Source organism: Panthera pardus, unplaced genomic scaffold, assembly GCF_024362965.1.
Source record: "Panthera pardus isolate Hobbes unplaced genomic scaffold, ASM2436296v1 HiC_scaffold_24, whole genome shotgun sequence".
Classification (NCBI taxonomy): Eukaryota; Metazoa; Chordata; class Mammalia; order Carnivora; family Felidae; genus Panthera; species Panthera pardus.
In genome coordinates this window covers 44,188,211-44,201,300 of record NW_026526810.1, presented here as the reverse complement: position 1 = coordinate 44,201,300, position 13,090 = coordinate 44,188,211, and the positions used below count along the sequence as shown (strand labels likewise).

The 13,090-nt window shown below is 40.5% G+C and overlaps 1 protein-coding gene across 1 annotated transcript in view; it reads right to left on the bottom strand.

Annotated features, from left to right (window-relative positions):
• ATOSA (atos homolog A) overlaps positions 1-10,371 on the bottom strand; it is a 116,091-nt gene extending 105,720 nt beyond the window's left edge. The window contains exon 1 of the mRNA XM_019442078.2: positions 10,277-10,371. The gene's annotated coding sequence lies outside the window, so the exon portion shown is untranslated. The remainder of the gene's footprint in view (positions 1-10,276) is intronic.
• Between the last annotated feature and the right edge of the window lie 2,719 nt (positions 10,372-13,090).

Here is a 13,090-nt window from a genome sequence, read left to right as displayed (position 1 = left end):
GATCACAGGGAACCTTAGTCTGGGATATATACACAGACTTCACTAGGTCTATGATACTGAGAAAAGTACATTTTCAGTAAAATCTAACTGAAATTTAGTATTTTCTTTGATTATGAATGTAAGAAACAACCATAGTATTAGAACCCATGATGTCATCAATAGTAATTACAGATATTTTCATATCACATTATAGTTGAAACCTACATCTCAACATCATCTATAATTATTACTTCGAAATTATGTTATTAGATCTACCGCTAGATCTTTTTGAAAATGTGCTAATGGTGGGGTGCCTGGGTGGCTCAGTCAAGCCGAATTCGGCTCAGGTCATGATCTCATGGTTCATGAGTTTGAGCCCAAGTTGAGCTCTACACTGACAGCTCGGAGCCTGGAGCCTACTTTGGATTCTTTGTCTCCCTCTCTCTGCCCCTCTGCCACTCATGCTCTGTCTCTCGGTCTCTCAAAATTAAATAAACATTACAATTTTTTTTCTACTTTAAGAATAAAATGTGCTAATGGACAAATATCATAATTAAGAAATATTTGTATTTCAATATTATAGGATTTCTTAAATTTTATTTTTGAGAGAGAGAGAGAGAGAGAGAGAGAACACTCAAGCAGGGAGGGGAAGAGAGAGGGGGAGACAGAGAATCCCAAGCAGGCTTCTCATTGTCAGCACAGAGCCTGATGTGATGCTCAAACTCACAAACTGAGATCATGACCTGAGCTGAAATCAAGAGTCAGTCGCTTAATCAACTGAGCCACCCAGGCACCCCATGGATTCTTTTTTTTGTTGTTTTCAATAATTATTTTGAGAGAGAGAGAAAGAGAGAACAGGAAGAGGGAGGTAGACACAGGGTCCAAAGCAGGCTCTGCAGTGACAGCAGATGCAGGGGTTGAACTCACCAACTATGAGATAATGACCTGAGCCAAAGTCACATGCTTAACTGACTGAGCCACCCAGGCACCCCACCATTAGCACATTTTCAAAAAGATCTAGCGGTAGATCTAATAACTATCATAATTTCAAAGTAATAATTATAGATGATGTTGAGATGTAGGTTTCAACTGTAATAAAACCAAGAGTCAGACACTTAACTGCCACCCAGGCACCCCTCTATGTATTTTAATTTATACATTTAAAATTATTATTCCTTGGAATTTATAGGTTTTACCAAACTTCCAAAGGGGTTCAAAGCCAGAGGGGTTACAACCCCTGTTCTAATCCTATCTATTCAGATCTGATCTTAATACTTCCATACTTTTGAAATCCTCAGGTGGCTTGCCAGCACACAGGATAAAGTCCCAAATTGTAACAGTGCTACAAATTTTTCCACGTCCTCACTTGGCTAACTTTTCCTGCTTTATCTCAAGTCATTCGTCCTCTCCCTCATTCTACATTCTGATCACCCTTGACTCCTGCTGCTCCTGGCACTTGGGCCTTTCATTCCTCTGGGCATTTGTTCCTTATGTTCCCTTTTCCTGCAAGGCCTACCCAACCCTGGAAAACTCCTACCCCATCTTCAAAATTCATCCTTCTCCAGCATCGCTTCCTCTCAGGCCAAATTAGTTTTCTGTTCATTCACATGTCCACTGCACATCAACAGGTGTTTTCACATCCTATGGCCATCTTGGTTGACCTGCTTGCGCCTCTCTTGCTCAACAGTAGCACCTCATGGAAAAAGACTATCTTTATTACGTTGGAATGTCTAGAAGGCTTTAACAGATGCTTCATAAATGGCTAGTTGATTTCAACTAAATAGTTCTTTAAGAAAATTGATCTGCGGGGTGCCTGGATGGCTCAGTCGGTTGAGCGTCTGACTTCGGCTCAGGTCATGATCTCACAGTCTGTGGGTTTGAGCCCCGCATTGGGCTCTGTGCCAACAGCTCAGAGCCTGGAGCCTGCTTCCGATTCTTTGTCTCCCTCTCTCTGCCCCTCCCCTGCTCATGCTCGGTCTCTCTCTGTCGCAAAAATAAATAAAAACATTAAAAAAAAATTTTTTTAAAGAAAATTGATCTGAGATTATGACATGTCTTTCATTTATTTTATTTTTATTTTTTTTTATTAATATATGAAATTTATTGTCAAATTGGTTTCCATACAACACCCATTGCTCATCCCAAAAGGTGCCCTCCTCAATACCCATCACCCACCCTCCCCTCCCTCCCACCCCCCATCAACCCTCAGTTTGTTCTCAGTTTTTAACAGTCTCTTATGCTTTGGCTCTCTCCCACTCTAACCTCTTTTTTTTTTTTTTCCCTTCCCCTCCCCCATGGGTTTCTGTTAAGTTTCTCAGGATCCACATAAGAGTGAAACCATATGGTATCTGTCTTTCTCTGTATGACTTATTTCACTTAGCATCACACTCTCCAGTTCCATCCACGTTGCTACAAAAGGCCATATTTCATTCTTTCTCATTGCCACGTAGTATTCCATTGTGTATATAAACCACAATTTCTTTATCATGTCTTTCATTTATAAGAACACGATCAAATATACCTCAAAATTTTCCCCTCAGTCTTTTTATAATCTTTAGGTTAAGAATCGGAGATTCCTTTTGCCTTTAAATTTGCTTGCAAGTCACAGACCAGAAGATATTGGTAATACATCTATCTAAGGATTCAGAACCACCGTTAAAAAAAAAAAAAAAATCTACAAACTGATAAAAACAACCAATCCAATAAAAAATTGGGCAAAAGATTTGAACAGGAACTTGGAAATGGAGGGTATCCACATGGACAATAAACATATGAAGCAAATTTCAGTAGGGCTTTATATGACTCATTAGGGAAATGAGAATGAAGACACAATGAGAAACTACTATTCCCACCCCAGAAAGGCTAAGATTTAGAAGACTGACAATATGAAGTGTTTTTAAGGATATGGATCTCATATATTGCTGAGGGGGGCATGTAAAATATGGCATAATCTCTTTGGAAAAATCATTTGTCAGTTTCTACTAGGGTTAAATATGCATTTGCTTTATGATACAGGAATTCTATTTTATCTCTAACAGGAGTGCAAATGTTGTATCATTGGTACATTATATTCATAGCAGGTGTATTCATAATATCCAAAAGATAAAACCACCCAAATGTTTATCAACAAATAGTGACACATTTATATAATGGAATACTACCCATCTATTAAAGAAATAATTGGCTCCATCAACAAGACAGAGAAATGTCAGATACTATGTTGCAGGAAAGCCTGACAAAAAGAGTTCTATTATATGATCCCATTTATATCAAGTTTAAGAACAAGCAAAAGTAGAGGCACCGGGGTGGCTCAGTTGGTTGAGCGTCTGCCTTGATTTCAGCTCAGCTCATGATCTCATGGTTTGTGAGATCAAGCCCTGCATGGGGCTCCTCATGGACAATTCATAGCTGCTGGAGGTTCTCTTCCCCTCTCTCTGCCCTTCCCCCACACTCATGGGTATGCTCTTGCACATGCTCTCTCTCTCAAAAATAAACTTAAAAAAAAAGAGCAAAAGTGAAAAATGTTGATGAAAATCAAAATATTAATTCTTCAGGGAATAGAATGAGAAACACACAAGAGAATCTCATGAGGTATAGGAAATATTCTATCATTTTATCTCAAATATTGCTTATCCAGACATATACATATGTAAAAATTGAAACTATATACTTAAGACTAGTGCACTTTATGCACTTTATCTTTTATTACTAAGTATAATAAATAAACTTGGTCAAGTCTGCAGTAGTAGTATCTTCGGAAACTCAAACCATGGCATAACCATTTAGACAGTGGTTTTTTTTTTTTTTTAATGTTTATTTTTTGAGAAAGAGAGAGACAGAGCATGCAAGTGCATATGCACAAACGACTGGGGTAGGAGCAGAGAAAGAGGGAGACAGAGGATCTTAAGCAGACTCTGCCCTGACAGCCGAGAGCCCAAGGCAGGGGCTCGAACTCACTAACCAAAAGAACATGACCTGAGCTGAAGTTAGATGCTTAACCAACTGAGCTACCCAGGTGCCCCAGGAAATGGTTTTAATATAGTCCAAATAAAACTGCCAGTTGACTCAGTGAAAAGAATAAAGCTATTTTGGTAAATAAAGGGGAGAATGAAAGAAATATTTTCGAAGTAAAAGCACACTACACAAATGCACCATTGTAGCACAATCATGTCCAGCCTTGAACCAATGAGAACCTGAGTTAAGCCAATGGCTTAAGGATCAGCTAATACACCTCTATTTCCTCTCTTCTTTTTTGCATGGGTTTTCACACTGGTAGCACTTGGGACTGAAGAATATTTTATTCCTACTGCAGTCAGGCATGAGATGGAAAAAATTTTTTTTTAACTTTTTTTTTTTACATTTATTTTTGATAGACAGAGCACAAGTGGGGGAGGGTGACAGAGAAGGAGACACAGAATCTAAAGCAGGCTCCAGGCTCTGAGCTGTCAGCACAGAGCCCGACTCGAGGCTCCATCTCCTGAACCAGGAAATCATGACCTGAGCCCAAGTCAGGTGCCTAAGTGACTGAGCCACCCAAACTACCCTCTAAATTTTTTAATCTACTGAGACTTAAGCTGTGGTCTAACATATGGCCTGTCCTGAAAAATGTCCCATGTGCACTGGAGAAGAATGTATCTTCCATTGTTTTGGGGTAGAGTGTCCTATACGTGTCTGTTAGATCTAGTTGGTTCACTGTGTTGAGTCCTGTATTTCCTTGAGCAGGAGAGGGCAGAGTAATGGATGAAGAGTTGGATATGGAAGAAAGATGGAAGGGAAGGTTGGTTGGAGGGAGCAAACTGGAGGGGTGGAGGATTTAAAGAAAAACAAGAAACCTCATGGCTTGTTAGGATTAATTTTTTATTTGGTGTTGTTACTACTAATAATCACAACTATTAATAATAGTGCAGTTAGCTCAAGCCTGGTCCATAGTAGAAACCTGATACACAATATTTAGGTTTTTTTAATTTTAATGTTTACTTTTTTTTGAGAGAGACAGAATCTGAAGCAGGCTCCAGGCTCTGAGCTGTCAGCAGAGCCCCACATGGGGTTCAAACTCACCAACTGAGATCATGACCTGAGCCGAAGTTGGATGCTTACCTGACTGAGCCACCTAGTATTTTCTTCTAAATTGATGATGACTTGTCTACACAGTGAGTGTACTCCTTCACTGGTTCATCCATTTGTCACACTGTGCTGGGTGATGCTGAGGACATGATAGTGACCAAAATGGCCCAGGTCTCTCCCTCAAGAGGGTTCACTATCCAGTAAACAGAACCTCCCTGACAGACTTGTCCCCAGTGATGACCCAGAGTTGGCAGGGCTGGAATGGGTGAGGTTGGTAGGGTGGGATTAAAAAAAAAAAACAAAAAAAAACAAACAACTATACATGAGAAAAGAGAGAATGGCACAATGTACACTTATTTATTACTTATTTACTAGATTCAGGGTTTTTTTCTACCCTTGCTTCATCCAATGGGGCAGTACATATCTTTATCTAAAACCATATACAAAAATTAACACAAAATAGATCAAGGACCTAAATCTAAGACTCAATATAACAAAACTCTTAGGCACAAAAATTAGACAAAACTTCATGATACTGGATTTGACAATGATTCCTTAGATAGGACATTAAAGGCCACAGGAAAAAGAAAAAAATAGGCAAGCTGGGATACATGAAAGTTAAGATACTTTGTGCAAAAGACACTCTTCAGAGTAAAAAGACAACCCACAGAATGGGAGAAAATATTTGCAAATCATCTATCTGATAAGAAATTAATATCCAAAATACATAGAGAACTCCTAAAATTCACCAGGAAAAAACCCAAGCAACCCAATTAAAAAATGCGCAAAGGACCTAAATGGACATTTCTCCAAAGATACACAAACGGCCAACAAGCACATGAAAAGATACTCAACATCACTAATCATTAGGGAAATGAACCAAAACCACAGTTAAGATACTGCCTCATACTGAGGTGCCTGGGTGGCTCAGTTGGTTAAGCATCTGACTTTGGCTCAGGTCATCATCTCACGGTTTGGGAGTTGGAGCCCTGCATCAGGCTCTGTGCTGAGAGCTCAGAGCCTGGAACTTACTTCAGATTCTGTGTCTCCTCCTCTGTCCTTCCCTTGTTCACACTGTCTCCCTCCCTCTCTCTCTCTCAAAAATTTTTTGATTAAAAAAAATAAAAGAAAAAAATACCGCCTCATACCCATAAGGATGCTACTATCAAAAAAAGAGAAAACACCAAGTGTTGGTGAGGATGTGGAGAAATTGGAACCTTTGTGCACTGTTGCGGGGAATATAAAATAGCACAACTGCTGTGGCAAACAGCATAGCACTGCCTCTAAAAACAAAAACAGAATTACCGTATGATCCAGCCATTCCATTTTGGGGCATATACTCAAAGGAATTGAAAGCAGGGTTTTGAAGAGGTATTTGTACACCCATGTTCTTAGCAGTATTTCCAACAGTTAACACGTGCAAGCAACCCAGTGCCCTTCAATAGACGAACAAACAAAATATGGTGTATCCGTACAATGGAATACTATTCCACCTTAAAAAGGAAGTGAATCCCGCAATATACTACAACATAGACGAAACTTGAGGGCATCGTGCAGAATGAAATAAGCCAGTCACAAAAAGACAAATACTGTGTGATCCCACTGAGGTAGTCAGAGTAGTGAACGCCATAGAGACACAGAGTACAGTGGTTGCCAGGGGCGGGGATAAAGTGTTATTGTTAAACGGGTATACAGTCTGAGTTTTACAAGATGAAAGACTTATGAAAATAAAGATGGTTTCATAGTATCAACGTATTTAATACCACTGAACTGTACACTTAAAAATGGTTAAGATGGCAAATTTCCTATGTGTATTTTCCTGTAATAAAGAGAAATAACCCCCCAGTGAATGTACATGTTGAAAGGGTGAATTACATGGTATGTGAATTTCATCACTAAAGCTGTAAACATACATAAAATGGACTAGAGGGGAAGAAGACTCTTCCTTATAACAGAGGTCATTTGATAAATGTGGAGGCAGTGGTGGTATAATTGGACAATTACCATTTTGCAGCCATCATGAAAAAGATTGGTGTGAACAAGAATGGATGCTAAATTTGGGGAGAAAGTTTGATGAGGAGCAAGGTATTTGTATGAACTCATGGTCTTTCCAAAGATGGCTTGATTCCAAGTGTACAAGTAATAAATATACAGAGAAGAAATAAACAATGACTGGGTGGTTAAAATTGTCATCACCTATTAGATGCAGACTGATCTCATATGACTCCAGATAGGACAATCTGGAGAAAACACAAAATCACCAGTGTAATAATTCCACCCAGAGATGCATAATCTGAATGTAAGTATGAGGAAACACCAGATGAACCAATAGAACATGTAATATAAACAGTCTATAGTCTTCAAAAATGTCAAAGTCATCAAAGATAAACAGCAACTATTCCTGATTAAACGAGACTAAAAGACATGATACAATTTTATAGGGAGGGTAGAATATTATTTGGACAATTGACAAAATTGAAATCATACTGTAGATTAAATTATTCTATCAAGATTAAATTTCTGGAATTTGTTATATTATGGTTATGTAAAAGAACATCCTTGTTCTTAGGAAATATGCACTCAAAGAGCATGATACTTGCTACATATTCTCAAATGGTCCAGAAAAAATAAAACAAGGCAGGGGTGTGAGGGAGAGAATAATAAAGCAGATGTGGTAAATGTGGAAAAACTAGTGAATCTGGGTACAGGGTATACAGAAATTCTCTGTACCATTCTTACAATGTTTCAGTAAGTAAAAGTTTAAATAACAGAGTGTTTGTACCAAGTGCTCATTAAAGACCAAAATGAGATTGTTAATTTCGTTTGCCTTTTGTATGTGAGCCCGAGAGCAGTTTTGTTTTAAGGTAGCCAGGAAAATCTTTGTCCCCAAATCACACTATCTCTCTGCCACAAAAACTTTGTCACCAGAGGGTGGAATCACAGGAAATTTAAGGAAGTTTTCTGGAGTGGAGAAAACCTCAAGGAAGGAGTGGAGTTACCCTGGGAAAGGTGCAGTGAATATTAAATTAGAACAGTAAATAGGACAAATGAAAAATGAACAAAGAAGCTAATCCTTCTGAATGAAACTGGGGTCAATCTTGCTTTCAGCAGGGTGGGTGGTGGGGGGAGTGGGAGGTGGGTACTGTGACTCTACAACCGTAACAGCCTACTCCTTCTAGAGCTTTCTCCTTTCACTGACAGGAGAAAAAGTTCCAACCCCCTCTTCCTCAACAGTGAAGGGAGGCAAAGGCTTTTCTTCCAGGTTCCAAAAGGTGAATCAAGTATACTTTCCATCTAGCCTTGAGAGTGAAGGCTGCCTGATTATGTATCACTCCCCACCAAAAAATACTCCCCACCAGAGTCTTAATCCTTTAAACAAAGCAAAGCCTTTCATTTGTGATAGTCCTCAAATGCAAATAATTGGCGAGTGTAACACAGATATGTAAATGTATTCATGCTAAAGTGTCATCAGCTAACAATCAGTATGATCCTTAATTGTAAAGAACAACAACAACAAAAAACCCAAAACAAGAACAAACAAAAAACACCACCAAAACAACCAAACAAAAAGGAGCAAAAAGGAGTCGATTTTCTTGTTTTGGAAAAAAGAGGAATTGAGAAAAACCAAAGAAGAAATTACTGGAAGTAAAGAGAGGGAAGAAAGAGGAAATGAGAAGTCCTTACAACCTTTTATAAAATTTGCTAGAAGGTTAGTCCTCAGACTCCTGGTGAACCAAAGCATTTCAGGGGATCATTGTTATTAAATGGTAGGGCACACCTGCTTGCAAGGCACGATTGTTGTTTGTTTATTGTAATCTCTAATAGAACCCAGGTTTTAGAGGATTTTTTTTTTTTTATGTTTGTTTTGGGAGAGGGAGAGGGGAAGGGGCAGACAGAGCAAGGGAGAGAGAGAAACCCAAGCAGGCTCTGTGCTGCCAACATAGATCCTGATGTGGGGCTTGATCCCACCAACCATGAGAACATGACCTCAGGCAAAAATCAAGGGTTGGGTGCTTAACTAACTGAGCCACCCAGGAGCCCCTCAGGGGATTTTTTTTGAATCAAGGTGTTGGTGTTAAAATTGCCTCCGTTTCTCAATCTGTAAAATGGGAATAGTTACATTTGTAAAATCTACCCCACAAAATCGTTGGGATTGATGAGAGAGTTTCTGTTAAACTGCTTTAGGGAAGAAATATAGCACCAAATTAAAATTATATATTTTTTTCTATTCCAGTTGTCTGAACAAATTCTCTTTTCACTTGAACACTTACATCACCCACCCCAATATTATCCAATTGTTCGCAGATTTCTTAGTTGACCAGTGTTAACAACCTCAACCTCTCCAGGGCCCACCCAAGTAACACAATTCCGTGAAACTGGCTGATGAGAGGGGAGTGCTAGGGAGTGATGAGGAATGGGCCAGTGGAGATAGCACATCCCACCTGAAGGTCTTCATGATACAAAATACCTCCAGGAAAGTGGGTCAGCTTTGCCTCCTTTAGATGATGTCTAAATTCCCTGTGATTGATTATTTTGAAATTTCACACTTGGCATGGTAACTGGCTTGGAACTCCTCTCCCACTATTTATTAACTTGCATGGCTCTTGCTGGTCACCGATCATTGCAAAATCATTGAACTTTATGAGTAAAGGGGTTACCACTGAATTGAAAAGTTCACATAAAATACTTCATGTATTTGCAGAACTTTGCCCCAAAGCTCGAATTCTGTTTCCTCTCTTAAAGGACCAAGCTACTGGTTACAAAGTGACAAGTTATGGGCTATTTTTCACAGTGACCTTTTATGTATTTTTTAAATACTATTTTTTTTTTTTTTTTTTTGAGAGACAGCATGTGCAAGGGAGTGGCAGAGGGGAGAGAATCTCAAGCAGGCCCCATGCTGTCAGTGCAGAGCCCTACACAGGACTCGAACCCATGACCCTAGTCTCATGACCTGAGCTGAAATCAAGAGTTGGAGACTTAACCAACTGAGCCACCCAGGCGCCCCCACAGTGACTTGTTAACATAATATGTACACATGTTAGGTTCACCTGTTCTAAGTTTGTACCCAATCTCTGCTTTATCTCCCTTGAACATTCCAGCTAACTCTAACCTCATCTGATTACAAAGCTATTTGAGTCCTTTGTCCCGCTTAATCTTTTCAACCTCTTCACCCCACCATGTACCCTCATATACCCCCATCCCCTTCCATTCCCCACTTTCTCCAGACACATACCTATGAAGTCCCATCCATAGGATCCAGAAGCGTTCTCCACCACAGAAGACAAGACTAAGGTCCGAGTCTGGAAACAGAAGCTGTGGTGAGTTGCTGCTTCAGGTATAAATAGGCAGAGGGAGGAGTCTGTGGGAGGGTTAGCCCAGAGGGAAGTCCTTAAAGAGACAGGCCTGGGGCCTGGCTTTGGAGGAGGGGGCCCTTGGACTGTCACAGCCTCGCCAACCCCAAATAGTTTTTTTAATGCTTGATTCCTGATACTGCAGTAAAGTAGCTCGAGCTGGTTTTCATTATTACAATGATAATGATGTCAAATCAGGTTGATATCTGCCCCCAAAGAACTCAGAACTCCAAATTTCTAGAGCTAGTGAGTTGCTGACCAGTCCCTGGCATGCTATATTGCTGGCAGCTGATCCCAAAGAAAGGCAGCAGTGAGGTCAGGTGTTCTCAAGTTCAGAGGCCTGGTCTGAGACTAGCACCTGTAGCAGCTGGAAGATTGCAGCTGTAACCAGTGAAGTTTCTGTTCCTCATGTGTGTGTATTTACATGTTATTTTGGGTCCACAAGGGACAGGCTCCTTGAACCCATATTACAGCTTACTCCTCTGCACCCTCTAGAATCACTTTCTATCACGGCTTCCAAGACCTTCCCTGCTCTGCCTCTGCCAGCATCTCAACTTTATCCCCTACCACGTGGTCCTCTTCCACTAAGGTCCAGCTACCCTGTGTCCTCAATGTAACATATCCTTTAAGTCAAACAAATTCTGTCTCAGGACTTTTGCACTGATTATATCTGCTACTAGAACACACATCCCACTGTTACTGCTCTTTCCTTTCCATAAACATCTGCCTCCCCGTCATTCATTAGCCCACTGATAAGAGTCTTTCTAAGGGATACCCCTGACTTTCCCCTCGATCACCAGACAGTTTTGTTTTCTTCATAGCTACTAACACTACCTGAAATTACTGAGTTGACATGTTTACTTGGATATTTCTCCAGTCCCCTCCCCTCACTACACTGTCACAGCCATAAGAGAAGAGTTGGGCCTACATTGCTCATAACATTATCCCTACCTCCAAGATCAATACCTGACACATAGTAGGTGTTTAATGTATGTGCACAGACTAAATGAATGGGATACAGTTAATTCATTGAATAAGTATTATTGTGTACTTGATGCGTGCCAGGCACTGTGTTGAATGCAGCCGAGAGAACAACTAATAAGACAGGCAGAGCCTCCCTCAGGGAGCCTTCCAGTCTAGAAGGGAAGACAATCATTAAAACAATAATCAATTCATGGAAGATATATCTTAAAAAACAATAAACAAATAAGAAATTGTTTTTTTCACAGATTGCTATGAATGTACATTTCAGAAGTGGTAGTGGGTGATAAATGGTCAGTCACAGAGCCCAGAATTCTCAGGAATCCAAGCCATTTATGAACTGATAAAAGGATATATTCCTGGAAACTTGGTGGGATCCCATAGAGCAAATGACCCATTTCTGGTTCTCAGACTAATTTTCTGCTGAGAAGTCTAATCAAGACTGCCCTATGGCACCAGCACATTTATCAGGATCAGTAAGTTTAATTTGAGAATGACCTTTGAATCCATGTTTCAACATTGAAAGAATTCAGATTTTGGGGATGTCCCAGAGCTCTAGGTGTCTTTTGGAGCTTATAAAAGAGATCTGGCAGGGGTGCCTGGGTGGCTCAGTTGGTTAAGCCTCTGACTTCAGCTCAGGTCCTGATCTCATGGTTTGTGAGTTCAAGCCCCGCATCGGGCTCTGTGCTGACAGCTCAGAACCTGGAGCCTGCTTCAGATTCTGTGTCTCCCTCTCCCTCTGCCCCTCCCCTGCTCACGCTCTGACTCTCTCTGTCTTTCAATAATAAATAAACGTTAAAAAATAAAAGAGATCTGGCATAAGGCAGGGATTGCAATAGGCCAGTAGGGCTTACAGCTGGGAAAAAGGGTGGAGTGATTCAAAGGCTGAGGGTTGGAATCAGATGGAGACATCCTCACTCAGAGGTCTAGCAGTTGACACAGGCAATTGACTAGGCACACCTCCATATGGTCTGTCACTGCAGTCCCTCTGCACAGGCTTGTTTGGACTTCCTCCCAGCATGGTAGTTGAATTCTGTGAGTGAGGGTCCCATGAGAGCAAGGCAAGAGTGCACAGCAGCTTTATAATCTGGCTAAAGGTCTCATTGTAAGAAGAGCATGTGAGATGGAATTAGTGCAGGCATCTTAAAAAAACATGATCTGCCACAGTGATAGATGTGACTTTCAAAAATAGCTAAAAGTCATTAAGAGTTAAGTTTGATAAAAAATGTAAATGAGGGGTGCCTGGCAGGCTCAGTCAGTAGAGCACAAGACTCTTGATCTCAGGGTCGTGAGTTCAAGCCCCACACTGGGCATGCAGCCTACTTAAAAAAAAAAAAATGTAAAGGGGGCTCCTGGGTGGCTCAGTCTGTTAGGCGTCCGACTTTGGCTCAGGTCATGATCTCACGGCTCATGTGTTTGAGTCCTGCATCAGGCTCTGTGCTGACAGCTCACAGGCTGGGGTCTGCTTGAGTGTCTGTGTCTCCCTCCCTCTCTGCCTCTCCCCTGCTTGTGCTTTGTCTCTCTTAAAAGTACACATTAAAAAAATGTAAATGAGTGAAGCTGTTTTCAATTAAAAAAATGAAGAATATGACCATTAGTTAATAAGAACACTTCCTTCTGTTGGTCACATCTAGTCCAGAATTCAATTTCCAAAGACCTCTTGTGGAACTTTTTTTTGAAGGTTTATTTATTTTGATAAAGCATGAGTAGGGGAG